The sequence below is a fragment of the Hylobates moloch genome, unplaced genomic scaffold (genome assembly GCF_009828535.3).
Source record: "Hylobates moloch isolate HMO894 unplaced genomic scaffold, HMol_V3 SCAFFOLD_5, whole genome shotgun sequence".
NCBI lineage: Eukaryota > Metazoa > Chordata > Mammalia > Primates > Hylobatidae > Hylobates > Hylobates moloch.
The window spans coordinates 136,856,527-136,872,067 of record NW_026652280.1 but is presented as its reverse complement, the minus strand read 5'-3'; the positions used below and the strand labels follow the sequence as shown (position 1 = coordinate 136,872,067).

General features: G+C 39.0%; 1 protein-coding gene across 7 annotated transcripts in view; it reads left to right on the top strand.

The window, feature by feature from the left end:
• LRRC8C (leucine rich repeat containing 8 VRAC subunit C) overlaps window positions 1-15,541 on the top strand; it is a 98,180-nt gene that overhangs the window by 67,928 nt on the left and 14,711 nt on the right. The window contains exon 1 of one of the 7 annotated variants that reach the window (XM_058439603.1): window positions 13,098-13,140. The exons of the other annotated variants lie outside the window; for them this stretch is intronic. The gene's annotated coding sequence lies outside the window, so the exon portion shown is untranslated. Of the gene's footprint in view, window positions 1-13,097; window positions 13,141-15,541 lie in introns of those variants that run through there. 7 annotated transcript variants of the gene reach the window in all.

The following is a 15,541-nucleotide window of genomic DNA, read 5'->3' as shown; positions in this document are numbered from 1 at the left end:
TTTGAAGGATTTATGAACAGAAGATTAGCATAATTTATGTTTTAACAAGACCACTACAGCTGTTGAGAATATACTGTAGGGGGTGAGGATAGAAGTGAGGGTGGTATTTGGAAGGCTAGTGCAATAATCCAGGCAAGAAGTGAATTAAATGGTTTGAGTAGGGTGAAAGCAGTTGTTCTGCATGTATTTTGAAGGAAAACCCACCAAGATTTGCTGAAAGATTAAATGTGAAATACAAGAGAAAAAGAGAAATCGGCCCGGGCATGGTGGCTCACACCTATAATCCCAACACTTTGGGAGACCAAGGTGGGTGGATCACCTGGGGTCAGGAGTTCGAGACCAGCCTGGCCAACATGGTGAAACCCCATCTCTACTAACAATACAAAAATTAGCCGGTCATGTTGGCACACACCTGTAATCCCAGCTACTCAGGAGGCTGGGGCAGGAGAATCGCCTGAACCCGGGAGGCAAAAGTTTCAGTGAGCCAAGATCGCACCATTGCACTGCAGCCTGGGTGACAAAGCAAGACTCCATCTCAAAAAAAAAAAAGAGAGAAATCAAGGATGACTAAGATTTTTAGACCTCAGCAACTAGAAAAGTTTGTTTTTAAACATGTTAGGTTTGTGATATATGTTAAACATCAACGTGGAGATATTAAGTAATCAGTTGGATGTAAAACCCAGGAGTTTGGGGTTAATGATGGTCATTTTCAGGAGGAAGGAGGTGAAGATCCAGGATCTATGTGGAAGGATTATCCCTGATTTTGGTGGAGGAGGTATCATCCACCAGAATGGGAATGATAGCTACAGATGCATTTTTATTTGGTAGGGAGACAGAAAGACAGGAGTCTGTGCCTTATGGCTTGTTGTTTCTCTGTGATGGAGAAAACAACATTTACTGAGAGATTGTGAGGGTGAGGAATGTAGCAGAAATTGGCAACAAGGAAGGTAGTAGAGCAGGGGTCTCAAGGAGAAGGTTAGATTTGGGGTGGCTAGCTTGGGAAATAGTAGAGGAAGGTGACATAGATTAGCAGGAGCACTATCAACCTGTCTTTATTACGGTGCCATGGCTCACAGTGCTGCTGCAGGATCTGCTTAACAAGCACAGGGAATTATTTCTCTTGTTTACATATTCCATGGCAGGATGAAGTGCAGAAAAGAGAAAGAACACAGAAAATCTTTTAGAATAAATAGTTAACTTGCAATGAAATGAATGAAAATAAGAGTGTACCTATGAAAATGTCTATAATGAGCATCATTTAGGAGATGTGCGTGCGGTAAGTTAAGGAGGGGATTCAAGCACAAGCTATATCTCTTTTCCTGTGTGCTGGTCAGAATCGTCTTGCTGCAGCACAGCCCCACAGTGTCTCTCTACAGTCCAGAAACCTTTTGGGCTCCCCACTGATCAGCCTTCTCAGCACCACCACTGTTACCTTGCACAATCAATGGCTCCTGCTCAGACACGTTAACTAACCTGGGCCCTTCCCACATAGGCCTCTTTCATCTCTTCAGCCGTTAAAAAGAAATCTGATGCCAGTTGACTGGGTACAAGAAGTGTTGTCTGAGATGACAAGGTTCTGAGGAAAAATGAGATGTCAAAAGAAATATTGCTTCAGAATATGAAGGCTGCAGGGCACAGAATTCATACGGGGTGGACTACTCAATTCAACAAACAATCCTGTGCATCAGCAATGTATCAGACACTGTGCGGGCTGTTAGATGCTAAAAGAAAGACAGCACAGCCCATGCCTTCAGATTGCTAATAGTCTGAAGACCATAGAAACACATAAGCAATGTCTTCCAATGTGTAAATGCCTTAATGGTGCCCCAAGAGCATCAAATATGATGTTGTCATCTCAGTTACTGGAAGTTAGGGACTCAAGATTATTGAGTGAAGTCTCAAAGAATGAGTATACAAAACCGAAATATATATTTTAATAAGAGGAATGAAGGGGAAAACTCAGCATTAACAGAATATTTAGTGTGATCATTTTACAAAGCCCTCATGGATTGGCACAGTGACCGGAGGGCCCAGATGGCATTTTTCAGAGAGGGTGGGGTCAGGGATATTAAACATCCTGCAATCGGTGGGACATTCCCACACAACAGAATTATTTTATCCAGAATGCTAATAGCACATCCGTGGAGTAACGCTGGCAAGAGAACCTGTGCTAGAATCTGTATGTACTTTATTTAGTTCCCAGAACAAACCTGTGAAAGTAGATTAGTCCCATTTTTCAGATGAGAATTCCAAAGTGTAGAGGGTTGGATAACTTGCCCCAAAGCCAAGAGGGATGCAGCTGAGATTCCAATCTTAGGCTGATTCTCCATGAGGCGTCTGTCAACCCTGTGCACACTGCTATCAAATATTATGGAACCATCACAATTGCACGGATTGTGAGGGCAAGGTTTGGCTTATAAAACAGGATTTTCAGTGTAAAAGCAAGTACAAAATGATAAAAAGAGAAAATAGTTACAAAAAGTATCAATTTTATGAATTACAAATTAAAATTTTAAGGGGCATTCACTATATACCTGCTATTTAAAAAGAAAAATTTGCACTCTATAGTAAGCATTAACAAAACAAGAAAGAATGCATGGTACAAATTATTAAAGTAAAACTACCTAGGATCCATATAACAAATTAATGTTCCATAGGGGAAGAATTTAAGCTCTTATTTTAGCTCTGCTATGATAATCCACTAAAAATGGCTTAATGACTGATAACTTTATAAACAAAGGATTCTCTGTGAAGCTCAAGTTCCTTTCTCATTCCCAAGGTGATGTTAAAATTGTTAAAATATATTTTTATGTCTTGATTTTCCCCTTGTAAAATGAAAGTGTATCATTCTTTCTGATCTTATTTACAAAGCAAGTTAACTCCTAGATTGGAATATATGACAAGGCAAAATCTAAGGTGGAGTTAGAAGAACACTCTTTGATGATAAAATAGTAATCCAACAGCTTTTAGAGTAACTATTTTGTAAGTTGCTTTTTTCATGTCAACAGTTGATATCTGTTTACTCCTAAAAGATTGTATTCATATAGGTTTAACACTACTCAGCCTGGAAAATACTGGGGGATTAAGGAGATTATTATCTATCAAGGGGATGTTGATTCTTTCTTGCACTTATGTAAAAGGATTAGAACCAGCACTTTTGCCTTACTTGTCTGACAAATATTTATTCATTTCTGAGCAAGTAGCTCTTTTCAAGGCTGCCATGAAATAAGAACATGTGTAAAGAGCATTCCTTAGATTACATCAATCCACATAAGAACAAATATAAACTCACTGTAAGCCAGGAGAGTGTAGGAGTATACGTGTCTGTCCTATTCCTGTACAGTCATACACCCTCAAGGACCAATAGTGTAAACACCCAACTTTGTGCTATAAACAACACTATTCAAAAACTCAACACATTCAACAAAATAGACCAAATCCTGAAAGGTCAACACGTTGCTTCCTGGAAAAATAAGATTGCTTTAGATCTCTGCTCAGTGACTCCAGGTTATCTTATTATGACCAAATCCAAAACAGCCCATGGGCAGACCGTTACCAAATATAGAATTAGCAGTTAGAAACCAGAAACAGGAACTGGAAGATGCAAGCCCCCTGGAAGTCCTAGGGGACCTGCCTTGTGATTGTTACATAGAAAAGACATTTCCTGCTTTCTGAATTTGGAGGGGAAAAAAAGAATTATTTCAATGACAAAGCCACCTACAAAAAAATCCTGGAAGATTTAACCCAATCACTAGGAGCGAAGTGGCCAGCAGGGTCACGCTATCAAAAAGGTTAGGACATGTGAGTTTGTTGGTTAGAGCTGATCCCCGCTTTGATTTTTAGGGCATACTGAAATTAATTTCAGCTTCTCTGATTTAGAGCCATCGATGTCAGCTCCATGACAAATGACCTTCAGGTGAAAATGCTCACAGGCAGTTCACTGGAAAGTACAGGCAATCAGAATTATAGATTCCAGAATGATTTCAGAAGACTTCATTTTGATAATGTGCCCTGAATTCTTGCTTCTGCTCCCCTCATGCAGTCATCTGCTGTATACTGTCTGAGATTTCTAGTAGATGTTTTTCTTTGGCCAAATTTGAATTTTATAGATAGAAGCCCAGAAATTCTTACTTAGAATCAGTGATACTGATTACATCAGAATACTGATGAAATCACAGATAGAAGTGAAGGCTTAAAATCAAGACCTCATCTCAGATATGTTCCTTTTCTTTTATCTTTTCTTCTTTTTTTTTGAGACAGAGTCTTACTCTGTCACCCAAGCTGGAGTGCAGTGGCACGGTCTCAGCTCACTGCAACCTCTGCCTCCCAGGTTTAAGCAATTCTTACACCTCAGCCACCTGAGTAGCTGGGTTTATAGGCATGCACCACCACACCCAGCTGATTTTTGTATTTTTAGTGGAGACAAGAGTTTCACCATGTTGGCCAGGCTGGTCTCGAACTCCTGGCCTAGAGTGATCCACCCACCTCAGCCTTCCAAAGTGCTGGGATTACAGGTGTGAGCTACTGCACCAGCCCAGTTGTATAAAGTTTCCATGTACCCACCTTACATCTCCGTTCTGCTAGGGTCTTTGGGGAATATAAAACAAAAATTATTTAGATGGTGAAAATAATTGTAAAGAGCAACCTGTGTCATCTCTGTGGGGATGGTGGTGAATGCTGTGAAAGAAACACTATTTCAAAACCTCTGTTATATCTAGTATCAAAAATATGCCTTAGTTGGGACCTTTTTATGGTGGTTTATTTGAACTGACACTTTTGATCTTCCCTAGAATTTTACTTCTTGTCATCTATCACCTTGACAATTTTATGTGGACTGAATTCCAATTTTATGTGGACTGTATACAGGGTGGTTATAGGAATACAGGAATAAATTATATTCCAGGGAGAAAAAAGTGATATGGGGTATTACAAAACATAAGACTTGTGGGGCATGGTAACATTCTACAAATGTCCACTTGGGGGTTTCTAGCAAATAAGGACTTTCAGCTCTGCTTCGTTTTGTTTTGTTTGTTTTGTTATTTTGGAGACGAGTTCTCACTCTGTTGCGCAGGCTGCTTTGAAACTCCTGGGCTCTAGTGATCTTCCGGCCTCAGCCTCCTGAGTAGCTGGGATTACAGGTGCGTGCCACCATGCCCAGCTTCTTTTTTCTTTTTTTTTCTTTGAGATGGAGTCTCACTCTGTCACCCAGGCTGGAATGTGTGCATTGGCATGATCTCACTGCAACTCCACTTCCTGGGTTCAAGTGGTTCTCCTGCCTCAGCTTCCCTAGTAGTTGGGATTACATCCGTGCACCACCACACCCAGCTAATTTTTGTATTTTTAGTAAAGACGGGCTTTCACCATGTTGGCCAGAATGGTCTCGAACTTCTGACCTCAAGTTACCCACCCGCCTCAGCCTCCCAAAGTGCTGGGAGCCCGGCCCATGCCCAGCTTTTTTGTTATAATAGCACTTCCTGTTTCTAATAAAAGTATAAAGGCTTTTTTTTTTTTTTTTTTATACAGAATCTGACTCTGTCACCCAGGCTGGAGTGCAGTGGCTCAATCTCAGCTCACTGCAACCTCCACCTCCCAGGTTCAAGCAATTCTCCTGCCTCAGCCTCCCGAGTAACTGGGACTACAGACGTGAGCCACCACGCCCGGCTAATTTTTGTGTTTTTGGTAGAGACGGGGTTTCACCATGTTGGCCAGGCTGGTCTCAAACTCCTGACCTCAGATGATCTGCCTCCCTCGGGCTCCCAAAGTGCTGGGATTACAGGCATGAACCACCGCGCCTGGTCCTATATAAAGGCTTTTAAACATACATAGTGACATTTTTCATCACGTAATGACAAGTTCAAAATGTCAACTTTCCTAAGAAGTGTTTGAACTATTAGCAGTAATAGGGTCAGCTATCTTAAAATAGAATTGGCATCTCCCTACTCAAGTTATTTTAGTTCTTAAAAGCTGGTGAGATTCTTTGCACTGATATCCAAAGCTGGGGCTATGTGACCTCAAGTTCTATATGTTAACTTATTGTTTAGGATGTTGATGTTAAGTGTTATAGGTGATAGATATTGGACTCAGAAAATGCTTAATGCAAGCTGAGACAGTGTTATAGTGATATTCACTTGTAGAACACTTGTATGCATGATTATATCAGTTAGTCACTTAATTTTATATTTTTAGAATTCTGCAAAGATCTTTTGTCTAATAGGTCATCAACTATCTCATCATTTTACCTTGTAAGAAACCTTATATGCTCACTGGAAATAGAAAACCTGGATTTAAAAAAATAATAATTTCAGCTAGATCAAGTTAATTTAAAGAGAAAAAACTTAATCTTTCCCCAAAACTTCAAGCAGAAAACATGAGCTCTCTCATATGCTCTTAGTATGAGTTTAGGTGAAACACATGGCTTTTCTGAGGCCCAGTTTTATAAAATGAGCAGGATAGGCACCACTTCCATTTTACAGATTTATTGTGAAAAAAATGGTGATAAAATAGAAATGTATTTTAGTCTCTTTAGAAACTATGACCTCAAAATGTCTTCTCTTGGGCAATTACTCTGATCCTCCCCAATTGAAAAACAAAACAAAAAACTGCCTTCTCTTCATCTGGGGCATCTTCATGTAGTCGTAAGTGTGATTAGTTGAGCCTTGACAAACAGAGATTGAGAGAGGTCTAGAATCCAGGAGCAAATGCCCTAATTCTGATAGCTGCCTATACCCGTCTCCCGGAAGACTTTGCAGGAGCTATACAGACATAGAGGACAAGATCAGGCAGAAGAACATTTAATTAAAACTAAGGCTCTGGCCCTAAACCACATTATCAGTTTCCTGGTGAGCTAGGCCACACTTCAGATAAGTCTCAAGCACTTTCTTTGCCTAAGCTCTGAAAAATCTACGTACCTGGAAAAAAAGTGGGGGTGTGGCAGGGAGTTCTGAAAAAAACTCCTTAGCTTCTTTTTCTACACCTTAATCTCTGCTGTGCTCAGGTCAAAAAAAGGTATTCTGGGTAAAGAACAGACAAGGGGGAGAGGGGAAGGGGAAGAGAGAAGAGGGAGGAAGAGAGAGGGGAGAGAGATATAGATTTATTATTGATTCTTCCTAAAGCTCATCTGAACAATCCTCCTCAGGCCCTCCTAGGCTACCTTCAACTTCCCAGAGACAGGCAGCTGCAGACCCTATTGTGTCACATCAGTTTTAAGGAAAAAGGGAGACTTCCAAACGATGACTCCCTTTAGAAGCTCTAAAGAGAGAGTCAAACCAGACTGGTCCCAAGGTAGAAACAACCCCTTGTGACACCAAGGTTTAGTACTTTTCCTTAAAGGTCACCATCTCTATCAAGCCCTCTTTCACCTAGAAAGAAGTAAGGAGAAACAAAGAAGAGTCTTTTTCTCCCCAGAGATCAGCCATTATCTGGATGATTCAGAAAAATGGAAAAGTGCATAGATGAAATTCTCCCTCTATAGGTAAAAGACCTATTTGTCTGAAATGTGTGGAGCCTGTCATATCCAAATTAATATTTATGGAATCCAAATAATCTTAACTTCTAAAAATTATAATAATGATTGAAAAAAAATCACTTGCCATCCAGCACACATAAGTGACTAACAAGTGCCATGACTCTTGCCTTAACTGCAAGCCTTCTATGATGCCATAACAAATTATGGATATTATCTTTTAAGGATGACACTATCTATTCCTTCATGTAGATTGGACCACAACCTGGCAGCTGATATCATCTCACTTGGGGAGATATTTTTATTTGCTAAAACTAAATAGCAAATTATTTTTCAATTATTATAGTAAATTTCGAAAATAATCATTTAAAAATATCCTTTTAGAACAGTTTTATTTGCATGCTTTCCATATTTAGAATTCTGTATCTTTGTCCTGTTCATACATTGAAGATAATCTGGATGATTTATGTTTCTCTTTGAACTCTCCCAATTTCTTTTATTCTACTCCTGCTCACAGATTTATCAGTAAACTGCAGGGTTTCTAGAGCTAAGTCAGCTGAGTACAGAACTGAGGTTTCAGTCCCTGGGCATTGCTTCAAAAAGAGTTTTTCCTGTATTATTTTAAGAGCATAATTAGAGATAAATATTTCAAATTCTTCAAACAACTGAAACAAATAGTCTGTTATAAATCAAAACATGTTCTGTGTTTTTATGTATCTATTGAATTTTCTCACATGGTTGTTACTTTGAAATGGATGCTTTTGACATAGATCTTAAATTGCCATGGATCAAATAATTCACTGGTCTTTATGGCTTATGGAAAAATGCCATGAAGCAGAATGAGAAGAAGCTGCTTCAAATCTTTCCCACCCCCGTCATTTCTGAAAATTTTTTTTTGTAATTCCTTGTTTGGCCTAGAGAAGCTTTCTTCAAAAGAAGAGGGGAAAAAAACAATGTGGATACAACCCAGATAGAGGTAATAAAAGCATCCTTGATGGCTGGAAACCTTCAGTTTAATGAAGGGTTAAAAAAATGAACATTAATAGTATGTATTGTCATTCCCACTCTCAGAAAGGTTAGTATGTCAGTATTTACAGTGATAGGAGAATTGTATTTACTAAGCAAAATTTCAAAATGTAGACATGATTCTAATGTGGGTATGATGGTTTCTTTTTTACTTAGAAATAAACAGACCATGTGTCCCAAATCTGGTACTCTCTTTGTGTCTCTTAAATGAGTTAGCACTTAACTCTGGCTTTAGGAATCACTAGACTGATATCACTTGGCAGTTAGGAGAGTGTGCAAAATGAATTGTTTCATGTCAGAGGAAGGTAGCTAGAGGTCAAATATTTCCAGATGTTCTCTGGCATCTGAATATATGAATGCATATGCTTGCCTTAGCTGTGGTTTGTTCCTCCTTAGGGATATGGGGGACAGTGTTTATTTTATTTGTTCACTTCATGTTTATTGCATACCTATTTTGTGCCAGGCAATGAAAACTAAGCATGGTGTCTATCTTTAAAGAGCTTACTGGTGCTTATACTGTTATTTGTTCTGTATAATGATTTAAGATATGCTGTAGCTTTTTTAGTGCTTAATCTTTCTATCAGTGACATTTAATGTTCCTCAGGCATTTCTCATGGTGCATAACTCAAGGAGTTTCACTTGATACTAGCTTTTAATTATGTATTAATAAAACCTGTATAAAAGTACCATTATACTTTACCACTGAGAAAATCCATAAGTTCAGAAATCTAAGTTTTAATGAACTTATCTCTTCAATCCCTTGGATTTTTTTCCCCAAGCACTCCATGCGTCAAATGTGCCAAGGTATGATTTTTTTTTATTTTCCTTTTCCTATTGCTATTGGAGAAATAGGCAACTAATAAAAAAAGACCTTTTACTCTGCTCTTGTAAATACCTTAGACTTTGGCAGTTTGCCTTAGACTGGTTTTTCTCTCACTTTACTATATGGGTGTAAACTTCCTCCCTGTACAGTGTGTTATTTCCTGGCCATGATATAAATGTTAAGCATCATCATCATTAAAAATAAGGGAGATTCAGACAAGTCCCGAAGGTGGAAAAAAAAAGAAATTAAAAAGAGAGAGAGAGAGAGAGAGAGATGATCCAAATAATGGAATGCTATATAGTGCTAAAAAAAAAAAACAGTCAAGGCATGAAAAGACATGGAGGAACATTCAATGTACATTGCTAAGTGAAAGAAGCTAATCTTAAAAGGATACGTGCTGTATGATTCCAACTGTATTATATTCTGGAAAAGGCAAAACTACAGACAGTAAAAATATCAATTGTTCCTTAGAAAGGACAAAGGAGGGGAGGGATAAGTAGGTATAGCTCAGAAGACTTTTAGGGCAGTGAAATGACTCTGTAGGATATTACAATGGATACATATTGTTATACATTTGTCCAAATCTTTATCCAGCACCAAGAGGGAACCCCAAGGTAACTGTAGACTTTGGATGATAGTGATGTGTCAATGTAGGTTCATCGATTGTAACAAATGTACCACTGTGGTTGAGCTTGGTGATAATGGGGAGGGCTATACATGGGTGGAGGTAGGGAGCATATGGGAAATCTCTGTACCTTCCTTTCAATTTTGCTGTGAACCTAAAACTGCTCTAAGAAAATTTAAAAGTCTTTTTAAAAAGTAGAAGAAAAGAAGAGAGCATGTGTACAGCAAACAGGAAATGATGCCACATACTTGCAGTTTTGCTTTTCCATTTCTGTTGGAGACAAGGACGGTGTTTGTCCTGATGATAGTGATGCAGCATGTGTGGTTCTCACAGATGTCTATTTCTGTGCTCTTGTGGCGATTGCCCCCAAATATGCGTATAGTCAACATAATGCACAGCAAGAGTTGTGAATAAGACATTTGCTAAGAATGAAAGCATTTAAATGTTCACTCTTCAGAGCCATCTACTCTGCCTTTTCAGTTCCTTTTCATTCTCATTCTCACCAACATTTTTTGTACTTAAAATATTTTCAATAGTTCAGCCTTGAAACACAGTCTACATTTTCAGAGTTAATTCTATCACTGATGAGGGGAATCAATCTCATGCCTTTGGACAATGAGTGCTTTCTTTGTCCTCTAGCATCTTGTATCTTGGGGAAAGTGCTTAGTCAAGTTTGTACATTAACTGATAACTTAGTGACATGAAAGTTAATTCTTTTCCCTTCTATTTCTATCCCTTTGCCCAGGAGAAATAGGTCTACCTCAGAAAAGAAGAGTGACACTCCATCTTTTCAATCTTTCTCCCTCTCTCTCCCCAAGTGCATCCTTTTGCTCCTGCCTCTGGAACCACAGGCTCCAACCTAGCAGCTTCAAGTCCCAAATGAAGTTACTTCTACTCCACCAAGTCTACCCTGCTTACTCCAAGCCTGAGCTCTTACTGTACATATTGCCATATTTGCGCTGTCGTTTGATTTTTCATGTGGCTGGTTATGTCCCTCTAGCAAGATTGCAAGTGCTTTTAGAACAGCAAATACTGGCTACGCCTCTTTGGTTTTCCTATGACGCTTAGCATGTATTACCTTGGCACAAAACTAATTGTGTTTTTTGCCATTACTTTCTTTTTTTATTATTATTATACTTTAAGTTTTGGGGTACATGTGCACAATGTGCAGGTTTATTACATATATATCCATGTGCCATGTTGGTGTGCTGAACCCATTAACTCGTCATTTAGCATTAGGTATATCTCCTAATGCTGTCCCTCCCCACTCCCCCCACCCCACAACAGTCCTCGGATTGTGATGTTCCCCTTCCTGTGTCCACGAGTTCTCATTGTTCAATTCCCACCTATGAGTGAGAACATGCGGTGTTTGGTTTTTTGTCCTTGCGATAGTTTACTGAGAATGATGGTTTCCAGTTTCATCCATGTCCCTACAAAGGACATGAACTCATCATTTTTTATGCCTGCATAGTATTCCATGGTGTATATGTGCCACATTTTCTTAATCCAGTCTATCGTTGTTGGACATTTGGGTTGGTTCCAAGCCTTTGCTATTGTGAATAGTGCCGCAATAAACATACGTGTGCATGTGTCTTTATAGCAGCATGATTTATAGTCCTTTGGGTATATACCCAGTAATGGGATGGCTGGGTCAAATGGTATTTCTAGTTCTAGGTCCCTGAGGAATCGCCACACTGACTTCCACAATGGTTGAACTAGTTTACAGTCCCACCAACAGTGTAAAAGTGTTCCTATTTCTCCACATCCTCTCCAGCACCTGTTGTTTCCTGACTTTTTAATGATCTCCATTCTAACTGGTGTGAGATGGTATCTCATTGTGGTTTTGATTTGCATTTCTCTGATGGCCAGTGATGATGAGCACTTTTTCTTGTGTTTTTTGGCTGCATAAATGTCTTCTTTTGAGAAGTGTCTGTTCAAGTCCTTCACCCACTTTTTGATGGGGTTGTTTGTTTTTTTTCTTGTAAATTTGTTTGAGTTCATTGTAGATTCTGGATATTAGCCCTTTGTCAGATGAGTAGGTTGCAAAAATTTTCTCCCATTCTGTAGGTTGCCTGTTCACTCTGATGGTAGTTTCTTTTGCTGTGCAGAAGCTCTTTAGTTTAATTAGATCCCATTTGTCAATTTTTTTTGCCGTTACTTTCAACAGCAAAAACCACAATTACTTTTACGCCAACCTAATAGTAGATAGTAGGTATTCAATATGTTTCTGTTGGTAAAGGATAGCCTGCTCTTATCTCTGAACAATCCCTGGAGAATAGATCTTTGGGATGTGATTTTGCTATATCCTTCTTAGGTCAACAGGGATAACTTGGTTTGTTCCGTCAGACTGGGGGCAAGTCTAGATGATCAACTTCAGGGTAGAAATCTTTGGTACTACCTATATTTGAATCAATGAGGTAGAGGGAGGATGAAGCATAAACTTAACTGTCTTATATTGTCCACTTGCCTTTTTTTGGCTCCACTCTACCTGTTTGGATCAAATCTGTCATAACCAAGTTAAAGTACTATCTTTTAAAGAATAAGACACAATCTAAAGACTACATCTGGATCACAAGTTAACATATTGGAATGGTACCACCTATTTTATCATACACTGCAAATTTTCTTACTTCCTCTTCCTATAACAATATAATCATAACTGTGTTTTAAAGTCCAAGCTGGTAGCTCATGCCTGTAATCCCAGCATTTTGGGGGTCCAAGGCGGGAGGATCACTTGAGCCCAGGAGTTCAAGGCTAGCCTAGGCAATACAGTGAGAACCCATCTCTATAAAAAATAAAAATAGAAAACTGGTTCAAGCTGGAGAAATAATTTGGGGATTATAGTTCATAGAAAAAGAACAATGGGGCCAGGCACGGTGGCTCATGCCTGTAATCCCAGCACTTTGGGAGGCTGAGGCGGGCGGATCACGAGGTCAGGAGATCAAGATCATCCTGGCTAATACAGTGAAACCCTGTCTCTACTAATACTACAAAAAATTAGCCAGGCGTGGTGGTGGGCGCCTGTAGTCCCAGCTACTTGGAAGACTGAGGCAGGAGAATGGCGTGAACCTGGGAGGCGGAGCTTACAGTGAGCCGAGATCGCATCACTCCACTCCACTCCAGCCTGGGCGGCAGAGCGAGACTCCATCTCAAAAAAAAAAAAAGAAAAAGAACAATGGACTTTATTGTCGAGGATATAGGAAAGTAAGTATTTTCATATGCTGTTGGTGGAACATGTGTAAAGAAATTCGGCCTTTTTGGGGGGGAGGGAATTTGACGTATAAGTTTACCTTGTGTGGCACTACCCAAGCAACACAATTTTTCATAATGTTAATTTGTCTCGACTAATTTTTGTATTAAGATATACACATCTGCGAAAGATGGTAAAACAGGTGTTACAATTCAAAACATTCCTGTGTTCAATGTGTATAGTCATGATAGATATAAAAATATAACAAAAATGCATACACAGACCCCAAAGCAAGATGAGCATTTCTGTGGAGCACAAATGGAACGCTGAATGGGTCTGAATCAATTGCTGGGCTCTTATCCAAAACTAAGCAGTAGCAGCCAGGAGCTCAGCTCCTGCTAGTAAAGGGAACCATAAATGCACCAAGCAAGATAAGAGACTGAAGCCTGGTCACTGTTTCAAGCCAAAAGTCCTCACTCCCAAAAAGAAGCTGAAAAAATATAGTGATTAACTGGATGCTGGAGACGGTACTTCAGAGGAAAGTGTGCATCTGAGGTGCCTGCCAACCAGAAACTGAGTCAGCCTGTCCACTATCTCGCAGACTGACTCTGTGAGGTCCTGACATCACAGTGGAACATCAAAACACCATGATAAGACCTATTGGTGGACTCGGAGGGGCTAGGGGCTGGGTGCAGAAAACCACAAAAGTACACTCAAGAGAAGCAGTGGAAAACATACACCTACTCAGGATGCGTCTACCACCCAGAACACATGAAAAAAACTATGTTAAGAAAGACTATTAACAAAATTAACAATTGGAACACAGATTCATGCAAGATGAAATTAAGTTTTAACCAGATGACAAATAAATATACAAAGAATGGTTAAAAAGATCAAGACATAACATTTAAAAAGTAGGGGCCGGGTACAGTGGTGAATGCCTGTAATCCCTGCACTTTGGGAGGCCAAGGCAGGCGGATCACTTGAGCCCAGGAGTTCAAAACCAGCCTGGGCAACATGGCAAGGACCCTATCTCTAAAACAAAAAAAAACAAAAAAAAAATATGTTTTAACTAGCCAGGCATGGTGGCACACACCTGTAGTCCCAGCTACATGGCAGGCTGAGGTGGAAGGATCACTTCATCCCAGGATTTTTGAAGCTGCTGTGAGTCATGATCATGCTACTACACTCCAGCCTGGGCAACAGAGCAAGACCCTATCTCAATCAATCAATAAAGTAGGTAGATATGACTTAAGAGCTGATATAACAAATTTAGAAATCTTGGAAATAAAGTCAATGAATTATAAAATATCAACAGATAGAATAACTGGACTGTACTCAGTAGCATAAAGAAGTAATGAATTAAATAAGAGTTCTGAGTTTACCCAGAGCCCGGCACAGAGAGAGACAGGAATCAAAACACACATTCATAAAAGACAGACTGAGAGACACTGACATACATCTCAGAGGCATTGTAGAAGAAAATGGAAGAAAGGATGGAGCAATATTTGAAGAAATATTTCTTTAATTTCCCAAAATTAAAGAAAGTCAAGTCCTTAGCTCCGGATATGGAGTAGGATTAACCCACATACATTCAAAATTAAAGTGAACTTGCAGAAAATCCTGAGACTAAAGGTAAAATCTCAAAAGCTACCTTAAAGATAGATTGCACACTAAAGAACACAAACTGACAGCAAGCTTCTCATCAGAAAAAATATAGGCCAGGGAAAATCGAGTAATATTTTTAAATGCTGAGAGGAAATTACTATCAAAACAGAATTGTATAACTTACCAAATAATTACTGAAGAATGAAAGCAATATAGGAATTGTCAGTCTTACAGGATATATGAGTTTCCCATCCACAGACTTTTATTAAGAATTATTAAGGTGTATACTTCAACCAAAAGGAAAATGAACCCAGGAAGAAGTTATAGGATCTAAGAAAACTAATGACTCATAATTTAATAAATATATAAATGAACACGATCAAGTACAGATTGTAAAAAAAAAAACTGTTTCAAAAGAAAGCAAAAACAAACTCTGAGAACAACAAATCGGTATAGTACAGTGGGTAGTTACAACATATTCTTGGAAGTGGTGTGGAGATACTAAAAATTTTAAATGTACATTTTAAGAAATTATAGATAACCTCTAGAAGAACAGAAATACAGTCGCTATCTTCCTAACCAGCTGAGAAGGGGTTGGGTGGGAAATAGGAGATAGAGAAAAAATGAGCAGTGCAGCAGAAGGCAGGAAGGAGAAGGGAAAAGTATAAATGAAAACTAAAAATCTAGAAATAAGTCCAAATATCCAAATATGAGTGAGGGAAATAATGGATTAAGTTCACTTATAAAAAGAAAGGGGTGATTAGTTTGGATTTTTAAAAATTCAAAAGGCAGAAACCTAGAAAAATT